General features: G+C 41.3%; 1 protein-coding gene across 1 annotated transcript in view; it reads left to right on the top strand.

The window, feature by feature from the left end:
• Nucleotides 1-19097, top strand: part of LOC311044852 (extracellular calcium-sensing receptor-like) — a gene marked incomplete at both ends in the record, with an annotated part of 94554 nt that overhangs the window by 259 nt on the left and 75198 nt on the right. The gene's annotated exons all lie outside the window — the stretch shown is intronic.

The following is a 19097-nucleotide window of genomic DNA, read 5'->3' as shown; positions in this document are numbered from 1 at the left end:
CCAGAGGATTAGTTGGTGTTGTAGATTTCTACCATAATATTAATATTCAATGTTACAGTGGAGTTTTGTGTGTTAGATTTCAAATTATAGGCTTCAGGAGTGCACAGACCATGGCCTTTGCCATTAATGAGATCAACAGAAACAGCAGCCTACTACCCAATGTGACTCTAGGATATAGTATCTATGATACCTGTAAGTCGCTTGGAGTTACATTCCGTGCAACATTGTCATTGGTCACTGGGAGAGAGGATCAGTTTCAATTGGATGAGAGATGTGTTGGCTCCCCTCCAGTGCTAGGAATTGTGGGTGCTGCTGCCTCAACTAATTCTATTGCTATTGCTAGAATGTTAGGTTTATACAGAGTGGCCCAGGTAAGTTTCCTATTTGAACCCCCTTTTACCATGACATATATGACTAATTTACTTCGTAATTTACAAATCTAAAATATGATAAATAATGCACTTTGTCTTTTTTACAACTTGACAGACATAGAACATAATCGTTGCTGTCGAGGAGAAACATTTTTCGTACATAAATGTCCTACTTTGTCATATTACAGTGTCACACAAAAGCACCACAAGTAGCCGATCTACAAGCTTACAACCTGACACGATATGACACGTTGTGATCTTGTGGATCTGCTATTTTTGGTATTTATAGTAAATGTAAGTTTCTGTGGGTTTTATGAATAATGAACCAATGAAAAGTATTAACAACTTGTGACTAAATAATAACTACATTGGATCCCCCATTTCCTCAAAAGTAATTGTTTTGGAAAGAAGAGTTTTCCACCTAACAGTGACAATATGACTTTAAGCTAGAGCATGTGAACAGAGCTGGCAGATTTAGAAAGGAGTGTGAAGCAGCTTTTCAGAAGGTTGGATCAGAGAGAGAGAGAGAGAGAGAGAGAGAGAGAGAGAGAGAGAGAGAGAGAGAGAGAGAGAGAGAGAGAGAGAGAGAGGGGGGGGGGGGCTGATTATAACACAGGTATTATTGTTATATTCTCACATGCTCATGTGCTCTTATTCTCTGTGTGCAGTGGATAGTTGTTAATTATTTAATTTATTACAGAACAGAATGTGTTGTTGTACCTTTTGTAGGTCAGTTACTTTTCCACCTGTGCCTGTCTGAGTGACCATAACCAGTTCCCATCCTTCTTTAGAACAATCCCAAGTGACGCCTTCCAGGTACATTTAGTTTTTCAAGTCATGTCATATGTTTCCACAGTATTTCAAAATGTTCCCAGATACATTTTTTGAAATAAAAGATCTACAAGCTCACATAGTTGTGAGCTTGTATTTTCACTCTTTTCAAATAACCATTGTATGTACTGTAGGGATGAAGTGGTTAAACTGATTTTGATGCTATTAACTGAATTTGCTGGGGATCTACCTAGAACCCCCTCAACAACAATTTGAGAATCACTGTAATAGTACATGTTCCACACACTTGACAAACACCTCCCTCTATTGAGTTTATTATGGTGCTGAAGGTCTTTATTGAGAGCATCAAAAGAGAATGATTAGACCTTTTCTATTGTGGAATCTGTGTAGGAGATTCACTATGTGAATACTCTAGCGGCTAGTCTAGCCTAAGCACTTTTCCCTCCATTATATCCAACCAGGTGCGAGCTATGCTCCAGATTATGAGGTGGTTCAGGTGGACCTGGGTAGGATTGCTGTTCAATAATGATGACTATGGACAAAATGCTGCCAGATCCTTCCAGTCTGAGCTGGCCCAGTCTGGTTTGACTTGTTTAGCGTATGTGGAGGTTGTGCCCATGGACTCTGACCCAGATGAACTTCAGAGGACTGTCTCTGTGATGAAGAAATCCACAGCTTGTGTGGTCATTGCATTTGTACATGATAGCCATATGGTTAAACTCCTGGAGGAGGTTTGGTTTATTATTCACAATGCATTCATAATTATAAGGAATATGAAATTAGCTATATTGAAGTGAACACATTATTTCAGAATAAGACATTTTTTTATGAGATGCAATTGAGTCACTCCCTAGTTTCATCAATTTAAATGCTCAGCTTATTATTATTATTGTGCTACTTTTACACACGTTCTTATTTCCCTTTTGGTCTCAGTGCTTCTGTATACACTAAGCAAACAGATTTTAACACCAATCAAACATCTTACTATTATAACCAATTCTTAAAAAGTCTGTCTGTGGGTTTTGAACCTATGAAAAGTATTAAAAGGAGCTTATGACTAAATAATAACAACATTGGATCCATTTGAACACAGGTTTGGTTTTGGACATACAAGGTTTCTGTCGAACATAAATGATATATACTTATATTTTGTTCAACACAATAGGTGATAAAGCAGAATGTGACAGGTCTGCAATGGCTGGCCAGTGACTGCTGGGCAACACTTCCAGAACTCCAGACTCCTAACTTCGTGCCGTACGTGAGAGGCACCCTGGGTATTGCCATCCGTCGTGGAGAGATACCAGGTCTCAAGGACTTCTTGTTAAAAATACATCCTGACAATGGGCCCGATTCATGAACCGTACTTACGAACAAATTTGTTCTTAGACCCACTTAAGAAGTTTTTTAAGAGATTTTGGCATTCACAAATGTTTTCTTAGCTGTGATTTGTTCTTAAGTTAAGAAGAAATCTACGCATACTAGAGAGCACTCTTAGGGTGGCCTTTGATTTCTTAAGTGTGATATGTTTGTGCAAAAATAATTAATTCTCGAAGTTTCTTCAATTCTACAGTTGTATAATATAGGATTTAAATTACAATAATATTTTTATCATATCTTTAGAGCAAAAAAGGTTCTCAAAGGTGTGGTCTGGGGACCCCCAGGGGTCCTTGAAGCTGTTCCAGGGGGTCCACAGAAAACGAGGAACAGTTTAATCACTTTAACCCTATTTTATACTTTGTTTGAAAATAGCTGATCTACAAGCTCACAACGCGTCCTATTACTGGCAATTTTGAACTTGTAGATCGGCTATTTTCGAAACATTTTGATCAATCTTGAAAACATTTCCCTAGCAGAAAATATTTTCAGGTGGGGGTCTGCAGCCAAATGCATCTAACCCAAACAGACCCGGTTGAGTTGAAGCCCAAGCCCCATACCCACCCCATAACCCCCCACCCAACCCACCCTCATCGCCCCCCCATACCCCCACCCCCATATCCCGACATTCGCCACACCCCCATTTTCAAGTCCCCTTCCTACCTGAAAGCCCCCCTATACCCACCCGTCACACCCATCCCCATACCCCACACAGCCCCCTACACCCCTCCTTGCACCACCATATCACCCACCACACCCCTATTTCCACCCCATTACATACCAAGCAGCTGCTACCTTAAAGACCCTCCATATCCACCCACCAGCTTTCAGTAATAAAATGTTTTATATCCACTACTAACGCTACTCCTGAACATGAAATATGGATAACATTTTTAACAGCTAATTTCAGCAAATTTAAATTGATGTCGAGTGGTGATATGTTGATTAATGTGAGAGAAATAATAAAATACATTCATCAATTAAATAAAATAATTTGCTGTTCACTTCAGAAGTACCTCCACAGAAATATTTATTTATTTTTATGTTTGGAGTCTGGTGTTCGTGTTCAACCATCTTTAGGCTTTAGTTTTGGTATTCTTTACTTTATTCTCTCAACTTTATTTCTCTGTGTGATTTCCTGTGATTTCTGTGTGCAGCAATCACACACAGGTGTGACTGCAGGCAGAGCCATGCAGTCATGCCTTATATGGGGATTGGTGGGGAGGCTCCCTATGGTAATTAGGATTAACTGGCACACCCCTTCAAGTTACGAGGATGGTGATTCATCATCATCAAGAACATAGTTACGAACAATTCTGCCTTTTAAGAACGTTTCATGAATCTGACTCGACTTCTCTTAGGAATTCACTTAGGAAGAAATTTAAGAAGACAACTTACGAATTTATTGCTGAATGAGGCCCAATGAGCCTGAAAACAGCCATGAAAATAACATTGTGAGTATTTTTGGTTCATTTGATAATTAAACTGGTTTATTTATGTTTAAGTTTTAATTGTGTTTCCTCAGGTGAGGCAGTTTTGGGAGCACACATTTCAGTGTAAGTTTGCACCACTTCCATCAGAGCGGGTGGATAATGGTGGAGGGGTGTGTACTGGAAAAGAGGACCTAGGAACAGCAGAAACTTCACTGTTGGATGTGTCTGACCTCAGACTAGAGTATAATGTGTACAAGGCTGTGTATGCTCTGGCCCATGCCCTCCATGACATGTTGCAATGTGTGCCAGGAAGAGGGCCTTTCATTGGGCACAGCTGTGCCAGTTTGCAGACAATACAACTATGGCAGGTATGATATGAATTCACAGCTTACCTGTTACGTTTTTCTAGTTGGACTCACATTTAGATTAATAGTGAATGATGTTAATATGATAGAACACATGAAACTGGACACAGTAGGTTGCAACATGCATTATTAATGTATTATGAATAATAATGATTATATATGGATACTGTTGACAATTATCAAAATCAAATCAAATCAAATGTATTAAAATGTAATTCAACTATATTAAATAACTAATGTTCCTATTGTGATGTATAGTAATACTAATTGCCTGTCAGTGAATTTGTATCGGTGTTTGTAGCAGTAACGTGGATACTTTGTTAAATATTTGTTTTATTGTTTTTTTAGTTAAAGCTCTATATTTTGACAGTAATCATTGCCATGGAGCAGGGGTGGGATCAGGACCCACTTGAAACTCTTGAAACAGTCTTTTTTTACTCACTATAATCACTATAATCACTTAGGTACTTAATAGGGGTTGGACGATATATCGATATATCGCTATACTTTCTCCCGCGATAAATAATCGATATTTAAAAAAAAATCTATATTATTATTTTTTATTTATTTATTTATTTTTTAGTTTGTGATACGTTGTTTTTCCGACTGTATTTGTGTAATGATGATTTTTAACTGTTTGTTGCTATTTTAAGTGTTTATGAATTGAATACAAGGACTATCGTGATATATTGTTGGTGAAATTTCATGCAATATATCGTGATATCGCCATATATCGCAATATATTGAATATCGTGATATTATCGTTATCGGGGGCCTAATATCGCAATAGATATCATATCGTGAGATACCCATATCGTCCCACCTCTGGTACTTAATTATATACTATTAAGCTTAATTCATCATTTGTAAAGCATTATTAATCCATTACTAAACTTATTCAGTAAACAAAGTGATAAACGCTTCAACTACACTATTTAGCACTAAAGGATTGTGTATAATTAATTGTCTCCGTCAGGCCAAAGGCATGGCGAGAGATTATGTTTTACCCCCTGTCCGTCCGTGTGTCCGTCCGTGTGTGTGTCCGTCCTGTCCGTCCGCGAGCAGCTAATCTCCGGCACCGTTGGCCCGGTCGCTGCGAAACTGTGCACACACACTCACTGGATGCCAATTCAGAACATCTGCCCCAAAGTTTTCAAATGGGTCTGTTATAGTGCCACCAGAAGGCCGATTTGTACAAAACCCATTGTTTTATATTACTCTTACAGATTTTATCCAAACATCATGCAAATAGGTACACATTAACTCTATAGTCATGTGATCACCACGGATCTGTTCGATTTTCCATATCCCCTCCTGATTGGCTAAGGTTGGCTTCCAAAGTTTGCAGGATTGCTTCGTTTTGAATATTTGCAAATCAGACTCATGGTGGCACTATAACAAGCCGATTTTAACTACACCGATCTGCATCAAACTTTGCACGCACACTCCCTAGAGGCTAAGGAAAAACAACTGCCCTGCATTTTTACCTTTTACCTTTTATAGCGCCTTCAGATTGTATCCAAATTTCACTCACATCGGTACACATAATCTCTATAGTCATGTGATCATGCAGGAGTGGCTCGTTTTCAACAAAATGCCGCAAGTCATGAACGAAGCTTCCGATTGCGGTCGAACTTTGCACGCAGAGTTGCACTACGTTGAAGCTCACATGCCACCCTTTTAACATTTCCCTATTATAGCGCCACCAGGAGGCTGATTTTTGCAACACTTTTCTTTCTAATATTACTCCTACAAATTTCGTCCAAACATCATGCGGTAAACATCATCTCTAGAGTCAAGATGGTTCCGTCCGCTTTTTTATGTCCTTGATTGGCGAATTCCAAACATTGCTGGCCCACAATAACCTTCCTGACCTGGCGGAGACCTGTGCTCCGAGGAGCACTTTTTCTAGTTGTCTCCGCCAGGCCGAAAGGAATGGCGAGAGTATGGTTTACCCCCAGTCCGTCCGTCTGTCCATCCGTTTGCGAGCGGCTAATCTCCGACACCGTTGGCCCGCTCGCTTTCCGTGAAATATCACACGCACATTCCCACTAGGCTGAGGAAGAAATGGCACCCTTTTCACATCGGCCTGTTATAGCGCCACCAGCAGATCTAATTTAGCAAGACACATTTTTTGAACAAAAGCCTCAAATCATGAATGCAGTGTCCGATTGCCGTGAAAGGCCTAAGAAGAAATGACACCCTTTTCACATTGGCCTATCATAGCGCCACCAGGAGGCCACAATAACGTACCTGACCTGGCGGAGACCTGTGCCCCGAGGAGCACTTTTTCTAGTTCATCATGAATTCATCATTTGTATAGCATTATTCATAATATGTGACCATTTTTGACTGGAGGACAGTCATCTCGCTGGTGCCCATTGTTCAGGAAAGGAGAAAACCTTTTTTTTTTCAAAAAAAAAAAATGTTTTTTACACAAAATGAGTTTATAGCCCAGTTAGACTCTTCACATACCAGAGTATGTCTGACAGAAATTTCAGAGCTTAAATCAACATGTAAATATGAAGTAAATGCATAAACACTAAACAGCGCCATCAGGAAGGTGAAAAAGGCCTACACTGCAAAGATGGAAGACCAATTCAATAATTGCGGTACACACCTTGACGGGAGGCAAAGCAAAAACCTGATTTGAAGTGAACCCGCCTGCCCCTTCCCCAACGAACTGAACCCCTACTATGGAAGCAGAGGAGACTAGCCCTCTAACCATCTCGGAGGACGACATGCACACAGCCTTCACACGGGTCAACATCGAGAAGGCACTGGGACCTGATGGGATGGCTGTTTAAACTCCAGCCAATAAGAAAACAGAGGGGCTGGGGCATCAGCAAGTCCCCCTGGGAACCCATCAAGGACCCCTGGGGGTCCCCAGACCACAATTTGATTACCAGTGCGACGTCTGGCCAATGAGAGAACAGATGGAATGTTTATCGCTATTGGCCTTGTTCCCAGGATTTACTCATATGTGAAGAGAAAAGCCTGGTCACGACCATAGACTGTATAAAAAGAATGGACAGCGTTACGCCCCTAGATTCCACAGACCGTACATTTTTGTTTTGTTTTTAAGATATTTTTTTGGGGCTTTTATGCCTTTATTTGACAGGACAGTATGCTGACAGGAAATGGGGAGAGAGATGGGGGGGGAAACATACAGCAAAGGTCGTCGGGAACGGGAGTCGAACCCGCGACACGTCATGCTGGATTACCAGCTTATGCGGTATGCGCCTGGACCGCTAGGCCAGCGGACGCCCCCACAGACCGTAAATTAAGCCGATTCTTCAGCAATTTCAAATCCGCCATCTTTCAATATCGCGTCATATCCTGCAGAATGCCACCAGACCATTATTGGTTGGGTAGCTTGTCAATCAAGAGCGGGGGCGGGGAATGAATGCTACTGGTTGTATCGCTTGTCAATTAAATCATCCCGCCCCTCCTAGAGCATAACCTACTTTATCATCAATTTTGAAATAAATGAGACCATAGTTTACCAAAACGCATATCATGATAATTGAAAGGAGACTTTAAACTAGCGACTGGAAGCATATTGTAGGCCTATTCATGACAATTTTTTTTAAGGAAGAAAATCTAGTCTAAAGTTTGTCAAAAACCCATCCGCTTGTGTTAAAGGAGCATTTCACCCCTGGAAGAAACTGCAATCACTCAATGGTAATAGTATTTGTAGTAGATAACAGTAGCACAATTTAAAATTTGCACCCTATGGCCAGAAAAATAATGAAATCTGTGTGTTTGACTACGGTTTGACTGGACTGCTGCATTACTACAATGACCATAATGCTTTGGTTTACTGCCCCTCCCTGTGGCAGGGGAGGTTCTATGTGGGTGTGATCTCCAAGAACAACATTCAAACAGCAAGGCATAGTGTTGCCATGTCTGCTTATTATAAGCGGCTTCTTTCTAAAATGTAGTTGGTATTTGGGCTTGTTTCCAAATGTTTTGATTGTTGTTTAAACCAGTGGTTCTCAAACATGTTCATGTATTTTTCCACAGTCCCCCATCTGAAATTATAATTTGTGCCAGGGAGCCCCTAACAAATATGTGTCAAAAATATTGCACATTTTGCACTTTTTCCCCCTCAAGATTTTTTTGTAAATAGCAGATCTACAAGCTCACAATGGGTCGCGAAGCGTTGTGAGCTTGTAGATCGGCAATTTTCAAATATATAATATCCCATGTCTAGGTAAAGTGCTCTTGGCCTAGTTATCCTCTTTTGGGTTTGTTTTCATAGACCTGGTTGCTTATTTCTCTCACAATATCTGGCAACACTGGCTGAAGAACGTGAACCTAGCACATGTTCATCTAGTTACATATATGTCAAAGGATTCGTTAGTGATGTCATATCACTGACAAATCCTTGCTATCTTCATGCAGTTCTACTTTCGTGTCGCATAGTAGTGACATCACTGTCGAATCCTTGGTATTTTTATCCTAGCCTTTCGCGACGGTTTGTTTACCAGCGCTGCCTCTCCATGCTGTCTTTTTTTTTTCACGCTTGCGCTTATGAAACACTACACAGGATTATTATTTCATGTCAACATTTAAGTACAACTATCAGAAGATAACTCAGGTAAAGTAAAGTCTCACTCTGCGACGGGGGTTGCCCGCTGAGCACAGCTGCCAGCTAATGGGAGTGACTGGCCGTGGGGACACCCCATTGGGGCGGTCTTTGGAGCTGGTCTGTGTGAGACGCGACGAGACAACATGTAGTGCGGAAAAGGAATGACACAACTTCTCGTGACGTAAATAACGTCACGAGAAGTTCGAAGATTACTAGATATCTAAAAACACAGATTATACACAAAAATAATAATAATTGAGTCCTAAACTTCATTACCATTGGGTCAGTTTCTTCCAGGGGTGAAATGTCCCTTTAAGATACATTATTTCTGACACCAGCAGGGAATAAACAGCGAAACTACAGGCCATTCATATGAACTGTCTCTTCCGTATTAGCCTCAATGTAAAACTTTCAAGCTGGGCCCTTGGTCACGACCTAAAGCAGAGAGTGTCTATAGGGGCTTGACTTCCGTCGTACGTATTTCCTCCGGAAACAATATTCTCTGACCAACACTTGTTTCATTCAAAGATAAGGTAAACAGATTTGTAAAGCGTCAACGTAATTTCCTTGGGCGGCACTTCCACTTAGACAGCGCGATCGCTATGGGCTGGAAAATTGCCGATCTACAAGCTCACAAGGTTTCACAGAGCAACTTGTAGATTGGCAATATCCGTGTGTGTGTGTGTGTGTGTGTGTGTGTGTGTGTGTGTGTGTGTGTGTGTGTGCGCGCGCGCGTGCGCTAGAACTAAACTGGAGTTGGCCAATCCTCAAGGAACCCTGGGGGTCCCCGAACCACACTTTGAGAACCACTGGGACGGCTGACTTTAAGACGAGTTAAGAAATTGTGTTTGTAAACATATTTTTGCCAAATGATAAATAAACTAGAAAAAGGTCTCCGCCAGGTGAGGTAGGTTAGTGTGGGCCAGCAATGTTGGGAATTCGCTGAAATCTGGCTGAAATGTGAAAAATCGGACGGATCTGTCTCGATAACTTGACTAAAGAGATAATACCAATTTGCGTGATGTTTGTATTAAGAATTTTGTAGGAGTAATATCAAAATAATAATAAATGTTTTGCAAAAATCTGCCTCTTGATGGCGCTAAAATAGGGCAATGTTGAAAGGGTGGCATTTGTTCCTCAACGTAGTGTGAATGTGCACGCAAAGTTTCACCGCAATCGGACGCTGCATTCATGATTTGCGGCATTTTGTTCAAAACAGGCCACATGACTATAGAGATACTGTGTACCGATGTGTGTGACGTTTGGACAAAATCTGTCAAAAAATGTGTTTTGCAAAAGATGGCTTCCTGGTGGCGCTGTGACAGGCCCATGTGAAGAATTTGGGGCAGAGGTTCTGCTCTGGCATCCAGGCGCACAGTTTTGCTTCGATCAAGCCAACGGTGCCGGAGATTAGCTGTTCACAGACGGACACACACACGGACACACACACGGACACACACACGGACACACGGACACATACAGTACACACAGACGGACGGACAGGTTGCAAAACATAGTCTCCCCATGCCTACGGCCTGGCGGAGACAATTAACATGAGTCACAATGGAGTAGCCTGATGGAACTCCTGTCACTCAGAAGGCTGTAGTTCACAATCTGTATGTTTCTGTGCTTTGGTAGTCACATTGTGTGAATTAAGAAGTGTGGCTATAGTACACAATGCCAAAACACAAAAGGTGAATATTTTGGCTGTGCGAACGATTTGTTTGGTAGATTTCCGGGGGAGTCCGCCCTCTCCTTAATGAGGCGACAAAGTTTGAAAGTTAGCTTAAAGCCTTAAAATGCCCAAACTTTGAACTGTGATTGCAGAAAAAAACGTGTGACGTATTCGAATACAATTTGAACCAAGATAAAGTCCCTGTTACCGTGTGCTGTTTCACGTTCAAATCATGTTTCTGCGTAATAGTATGCCAGAGTAATGTGGCGCGTAAGTGATGTGAGGTTTTCAGATTTTTCTGAAAAAAAACATAGATTTTTTTTCTGGCGTTCCTTGCATATTACGTCGCTGTGGTAACGTGTAACGGCAAGAAAAGTAATTGCCCCAGCCAAGCCACACGTTTTGATGTATACATTGTGGGAGTTGCGTCAACCGTGCGGGCGCCTTTACGGGAAGAATTCACAGGCACACTTAATAAATATAAAGAGGGAAGAACTAGTGTGTGCTCTCTGCAGTGAGCCAACAAATAATAATCTGTACATTGTAAATTGTAGGATACCAGGTAGAAAATGAACCTAGCATCTGTTTAAACAACATGGCAATAGCAGAAGGTGTACAGGGCGAGTGAAGTGTTAAAGGTGTTATGACATCCAAAAAATGTTAATCAGGCTAATCAGATTAGGTAATATTTTGAAGACATCACGCCGCGCCAGGGACATATTTTATATTATCATTTATTATTTTATATTTATCATATATTTATCATTTATCATTTATCATTCCCCCCATTCCCCCCCAATCTCAAAGTTACACCAACATTGTTCATGTGAAGTAGTTTGTTTATGCTAAATGTTTTGAAATGATAACAATCGAGGGGACACAGAGGCTCTCGCTGACCAGGGAGAAATGGTCATGGAGATTATAGTACACACTGCGGGACTGCAGCACCGTGTTTCTAAACAAACTATTCATTTCAGCCAATAAATAGTCAATAGCTCAACACTGATTATTATAGACAGGGCAAAAGCTTTATGTGCCCACCCCCCTGTCAGTCATCCAACTTCAACCTGCAACTACTGTGAGTGAGGGGTGCAGAGAGGACCCACCGCGCATTTCCCACCTTGAGCAGGAACTTAGTAGAGCAGAGTCAAGATGAGTCCTCGTCGGTGTGTTTTTGGTTGTAATAATATCCAGAGTCTTCTCCTTGCCTCGGGAATCCTCCCCCTGGCTTCGGAGAAAATGGCTTGAGTTTACTCATTTTTAAGTGCCGTTGTATGGGTTAGCTCTGCTGTGCTGAGCTGGCTAGCGCATAGAGCTACTGTGATTCATCTGGAGGGAGGGACGGAATGTAGCCAACTGGCGCTGGCTGGAGATACAATGCGTATAATTGTATCAAAATAATGGTGGCGGCTGGTGGTGATTTTGGGTGGGGGGCTAAGAAATCTAAGAAATAAGCTACCTATAATATAGTTCACCCTGCAGCAACAGCATCACATTCCAGATACCAGGTTACAGTAATGACACTACTATGCCTTGTATACTTTGTTATAGCAAGAGCTCCACTCCACAACAACACATTAAGCTACCCACAATAATAGCCTAATGATGCAAAAAATAAACAAACACACACACACACGCACGCACGCACGCACGCACGCACGCACGCACGCACGCACACACACACACACACACACACACACACACACACACACACACACACACACACACACACCTATTTCTTTCTCTGTGCATTTTAGCAAAAAGGATTATATGCCAAAATGATTGGATAGGCAACATGTTATGTGTTCCAACAGTAATGACTGCTGATAACCTACAGTACTGCAACAGTTTGTATTGTCTCCGCCAGGCCGAAGGCATGGCGAGAGAGTATGTTTTGCACCCCGTCCGTCCGTCCGTGTGTGTGTCCGTGTGTGTGTCCATCTGTCTGTGAGCAGCTAATCTCCGGCACCGTTGGCCCGGTCGCTGCGAAACTGTGCACACACATTCCCTGGATGCCAATTCAAAACCTCTGGCCCAGTTTTTGACATGGGCCTGTTATAGCGCCACCAGGAGGCCGATTTTTGCAAAACCCATTTTTTTATATTACTCCTACAGATTTTATCCAAACATCACGCAAATCGGTACACAGTATCTCTATATTCATGTGATCAACACGGATCTGTCTGATTTTCCTTATTCCATCCTGATTGGCTAAGGTTGGCTTCCAAAGTTTGCAGGATTGGTCCATTTTGAACTAAATGCCTCAAATCGTGAACGCAGCTTGCGATTTCCGTGAAATGTTACACGCACATTCCCACTAGGCCGAGGAAGAAATGCCACTTGAGCATTTTCAAATCAGCCTCATGGTGGCGCTATAAAAGCCCAATTTGCGTTTTTAACTGTAACTGCACCGATCTGCGTGAAACTTTGCACGCATACTCCCTAGAGGCCAAGGAAAAACAGCTGCCCTGCATTTTTCACATTAGCCTTTTATAGCGCCACCAGGAGGCCGACTTATGTAAAACACATATTTTGAGATTAAGCTTTCATATTTTATCCACATTTTACCCAAATCGGTTTACACATGATCTCTATAGTCATGTGATCAAGATGGATCTGTTTGATTTTTCATATTCCATCCTGATTGGCTAACATTGACATCTAAAATTTGCAGGAGTGCCCCGTTTTGAACAAAATGCCGCAAATCATGAACGCAGCGTCCGATTGTGGTGGAACTTTGCATGCACATTTGCACTACGTTGAAGAACAAACGCCACCCTTTTAACATTGCCCTATGATAGCGCCATCAGGAGGCCGATTTTTTTTTTTGTATTACTCCTACAAATTTTGCCCAAACATCATGCAAATCAGTACACATTATCGTAGTCAAGTCAAGATGGTTGCGTCCAATTTTTTATATTCCATCCTGATTGGCAAATTCTGAACATTGCTGGCCCACAATAACCTACCTGACCTGGCGGAGACCTGTGCTACGGGGAGCACTTTTTCTAGTTACAAATGCAATCAATTCAAATAGCTCCATGGGGATTGTTTTTTTTGTGTGGGATGGGGGATGGCTGACCTGGCCTGAGTCAAACTAATTGGACTCAGAGTTAGGCACTGTGAGTCCAATTAGTTTGACTCAGGCCAGGTGAGACTACTTCAATCAACAATCACCCATCACACAGTTAGGTTTATGCTGAAGTCTGACCACTTGGGTCAAGACTGAATTTCCCTTGTAGGTTCAAATAGGTTATTATTATTATTATTATTATTATTATTATTATTATTATTACCCTTATTATTATTATTACCCGTATTATTAGTATTATTATCATTATCATCATCATACATTAATTTGCTTATCCTTCTTTTTCTGGCAGCCATTGATCACCACTGGCCACTAGCATCATCCTCACTTTAGTCATATAATAGTTACTCCACTATCCTGTAGGCCTAGGTCTATAATGAGCTGCACATGACCTCTACAAAATATAAATAGACACAAATGTACTCACATAATGTAAAAAAATATGCACACAATATTATTTTTTGATACAAACAATGCAGGTTACTTTCTAATAACATGAATACATTGATTTATATCCAAAAAGGTTACTGCAGATTAGAGATGCGCGGATCGCGGTTTTAGCCGCGGTTGCCGCAGTTAACCGCAGTTTGGGTGGATTTGGGTCAATCAAATATAATTATTAATTAATATTGGATAAACCGCGGGTGAAATAATGCGGGAATTAAATTAATGATATCAATATATAGGCCTATAATAACGTTTGAAAAGCACTACATTTCACCGTGTGTGCGTTAACTGCGTTTGTAGTATTTTAATATTACGTCATTTTACACCAGGCACAAAATAGCCGCTCACTAGTTACACGTTGCTTTGCAGCCACCCGGTGTTGCCAGGTAGGTTGCGAGAGAAATAAGCAGCCAGGTCTATGAAAACAAGCCCAAAACAAGTGACAAACCTTTACAGTCTATGGTGCCAAACAAGCCCAAAAGTCGCTTATAAAATGACATGGCAACAAAGTGGTTGAAAGTGAAAGTAACTCAATGAAGACGTGCGCTTGTTGTTACCATGGTTGTGGATTGTATACAGTCACTGCATCGCGACAGTGGTGAGTGACATTGTTTATAAGAAAACTAACATCAGGAAAATAACAATTATTTGGTGCGGTTGGTGCGGATCTATAAATAGGATGATATAATTACCGCGGGTGGATGACGGATGGATAATGAATTTGTTAACGCGGATTCGGGTGACAAAAAAACCCATCCGCGCATCTACTGCAGATGAAGCATTTTCAAGAGCAAACTGTGGCAGCAAAAGTATGAATTGTAGTTGAAATAGAGCCAGTGATGCATGCAGTCCAATTTAGTGGACAGATGATCAATCAAAATTTCCTCCCAATATAAAATCAATGCTTGGCATTTTTCACAACTATAGTGCTTATTAGATGTTACTTGATGTAATAATATTTGTTTTACCTGCAGGGGTCTCCTACTTTAGAAGGAATGGATAGATATTCCTGAGCTGTTGGGCTTGTTTACATTTCTGTCAGCCATCTTGGATGTTGAAAAAAATATGTTGCAGTTACAACACCTGGCCACTGGATGGCATTATTGAGGTGATACTCTAGCATCCCCTGTATAGGCTAGTATGCAACTCTGACATCAAAACCTATTCTTATAATAGAAAGTGACATTTTAATAGCTGTCCACTGTAGTGACCGTTATGCGTGAAAGGGTTAAGTTCTTAATTATTTTCCTTATCACAATTTCTAGCTTGTGTATTACCTGGAAAAGGTCAACTTCACCACTTCATTTGGTGATGACGTATCATTTGATGAGAATGGTGATCCTTTACCAATCTATGACGTCATGAACTAGGTGTGGCTCCCTGATGGAAGCATGAAGGTTCACAATGTGGGTGTGGTCAAGAAATCAGCCTCCGGAGATGAAGAACTCATCCTTGATGAAGACAAAATCTTCTGGAACTTTGAATCCAAAAAGGTCACTTTGGCTTTCTAAAGTAACTAATGTTGAGCTCATGATGTGAATGTAATTCAATAACCTAGTTAGACCTAAAAACGTTTCTGTATTGGTTATTGTCTCCGCCAGGCCGAAAGGCATGGCGAGAGAGTATGTTTTGCATCCCGTCCGTCCGTCCGTCCGTCCGTCCGTCTGTCCATCTGTCCGTCCGTCTGTGACCAGCTAATCTCTGGCACTGTTGGCTTAATCGCAGCGAAACTGTGCACACACACTCTCTGGTTATAGCGCCACCAGGAGGCCGCTTTTTGCAAAACACATTTTTTGACAGTACTTCTACAGATTTCGTCCAAACGTCACGCAAATCGGTACACATTATCTCTATCATTAAACGAAACGGGTCTTTCAGATTTTTCATATTCCATCCTGATTGGCTAAGAATAGCTTCCAAAGTTTGCAGGAGTGCTTCGTTTTCAACAAAATGCCTCAAATCATGAACACAGCATGCAATTTCCGTGAAATGTTGCACAAACATTCCCACTAGGCAGAGGAAGAAATGCCACTTGACATTTTTCAAATCAGCCTCATGGTTGCGCTATAACAGGCCGATTCATGTTTTTACCTATAATTGCACCGATCTGTGTAAAACTTTGTATGTGCACTCCCTAGAGGCCAAGGAAACACGTTTGCCCTGCATTTTTCACATCTGCCTTTTATAGCGCCACCAGGAGGCTGGCTTATGTAAAACACATTTTTGGATATTACTCCTTCAGATTGTATCCAAATCTCACGCAAATCGGTACACGATCTCTATAGTCATGTGATCAAAATGGAGCTGTTAGATTCTTCATATTCCATCCTGATTGGCTAAGATTGACATCTAAAGCTTGCAGGAGTGGCCCGTTTTCAACAAAATGCCGCAAATCATGAACGCGGGGTCCGATTGCGGTGAAAGTTTGCTCACACATTTGCACTACAATGAGGAAGAAATGCCACCCTTCCACGTTGCCCTGTAATAGTGCCGGCAGCAGGTCTAATTTAACAAAACACATTTTTGGAACAAATCATGAATGCAGCGTCCGATTGCCATCAAAGGCCTAAGAAGAAATACCACCCTTTTCATATTATAGCGCCACCAGGAGGCCACGATAACCTACCTGACCTGGCGGAGACCTGTGCTCCGAGGAGCACTTTCTCTAGTTTAAGTATTCTTTTGTAGCAATTTGAGTTTTTTTTAAAGGCAATGAGGGAAACTCGATTTAATTCAGACTGAAACTGATCATTGTTCCTTTCCTCTGTAGCCTCCTCGGTCAGTGTGCAGTGAGAGCTGTTCCCCTGGAACCCGTGTGGCCAGAAGGAAAGGAGAACCTGTCTGCTGCTTTGACTGTATTGCTTGTTCTGAGGGAGAGATCAGCAATCAGACAGGTTGATTGATTGATTGATTGATTGATTGATTGATTGATTGATTGATTGATTGATTGATTGATTGAGTCTTTTGATTCATCAATTGAGTTGTGATTGGTGGTGATTGATTGGTGATAGCACAGAAAAGAGCACATTACTAATAGACACTTGTATAATCACTGAGGATAAAAAAAAAAAAAAAAACATCATCTCTGAGGGTACGGTCACACCTAACTTTATTACTGCCTATATGTGGCCGTCTTTCTTTTCTGTATTGGTTATTTAAGTATTCTTTTGTAGCAATTTGAGTTTTTTTTTAAAGGCAATGAGGGAAACTCGATTTAATTTCCTATGTCAATTTGTTCCATTCCACTGCTGCGCTGTACAAGAAGCAGTTTTTACCCACTAGGCCTAGAGTGTAATACTGGCCAGTTTTATTTACAAGTGAAAAGTAATTTAACAGTTACTTTGGGACCTTGTTTAAAATTATTTTAAGTGAGCAGAATTTGTATGTATGTAGATGTGCATTTTTCAACTACTTGTCTGTTCCTTTAACCTTTCTGTCTTTGTTAGACTCTACAGAGTGCACCAGTTGTCCAGAGGACTTCTGGTCCAGTCCCCAGCGTGACCACTGTGTCCCTAAGAGCGTGGAGTTCCTCTCCTACCACGAGGCCCTGGGTATCTCCTTGACAACCATCTCATTGCTAGGCACACTTATCTGTGCCATTGTCCTGGGAATCTTTGTTTATCATCGTGACACACCCATGGTACGCGCCAACAACTCAGAACTCAGTTTCCAACTTTTGCTGTCACTGAAACTGTGTTTCATGTGCTCACTTCTGTTCATTGGCCGTCCCAGGCTCTGGACATGTCAGCTGAGGCATGCAGTATTTGGGATCAGCTTTGTGCTGTGTGTCTCATGTATCCTGGTAAAGACTATGGTGGTGTTGGCTGTGTTCAAGGCCTCCAAACCTGGGGGCGCAGACATTATGATGTGGTTTGGTGCTATGCAGCAGAGAGGAATAGTTCTGGCTCTTACTTCCATCCAGGCAGTAATCTGCACAGCCTGGATTGTGTCAGCCTCACCAACTCCTCATAAAAACACACAGTACAACAGTGATAAGATAGTCTATGAGTGTGAGGTGGGATCAACAATTGGTTTTGCAGTGTTACTAGGTTACATCGGTTTACTGGCACTCCTCAGCTTCGTCCTAGCATTCATGGCAAGGAATCTTCCAGACAACTTCAATGAAGCCAAGTTAATCACTTTTAGCATGTTGATCTTCTGTGCCGTGTGGATAGCCTTCATCCCAGCATATATCAGCTCTCCAGGCAGATATGCAGATGTAGTGGAAGTATTTGCTATTTTAGCATCTAGTTTTGGCCTTTTGGTGGCACTGTTTGGCCCAAAGTGTTATATAATGCTTTTGAAACCTGAGAGAAACACTAAGAAGTCCATCATGGGTCGCGGTCCCACCAAGTCATAGTAGCAGAAATGCAATAATAATGTAAGTACTGTTAATTTAATACAACATATATACATTGATATGAAATGACCTTGTAAGTAATAGATTTAGTTTTCTACCAAATTAAACCAAAAGCAGTACATGAAAAGCAAACATCTATTTTCTGTAAATAAAAGTCGGTGAAACGTTTATTACCCTCCCTAAAAGGCTATGCTTGGATATTTTGGACCTACAGTATACAGTAGATACGAAAATATAGCACTTTTTGGCAAATGTACACGTAAGCTATAATTTTTCTAATTTCTTTTTTTTTTTTAGGCTGCCGGTTTCAACAAGTTAAAGCTGCTTCATGTGACATTTTCATGGTCAAAAGGCCTAAAAACAATATGCTCTGTATGAAAGTTTCATAACACTACCAACCAGCGTGCACATGAGAGCCATTTATGTTGATTTTGAAGTCAGCGCTCATCCTTCTGTGTTTCTGTTGAAACACCATGTCCCATGTCCCTTGCTGGCCATCCTCCCATAGCCTTGTCCCCCTCTATGTGGATTATTCAGTGCAAGAAAAACACCATTGACTCCATGATAGTGCAGCAATGCCATGATTTCATTTTCA

This window comes from Gymnoscopelus microlampas (assembly GCF_963454915.1).
Source record: "Gymnoscopelus microlampas genome assembly, chromosome: 5".
In the NCBI taxonomy this organism is placed as follows: Eukaryota; Metazoa; Chordata; class Actinopteri; order Myctophiformes; family Myctophidae; genus Gymnoscopelus; species Gymnoscopelus microlampas.
The sequence above is the reverse complement of the archived record's forward strand: the minus strand, read 5'-3'. Positions and strand labels throughout refer to the sequence as shown.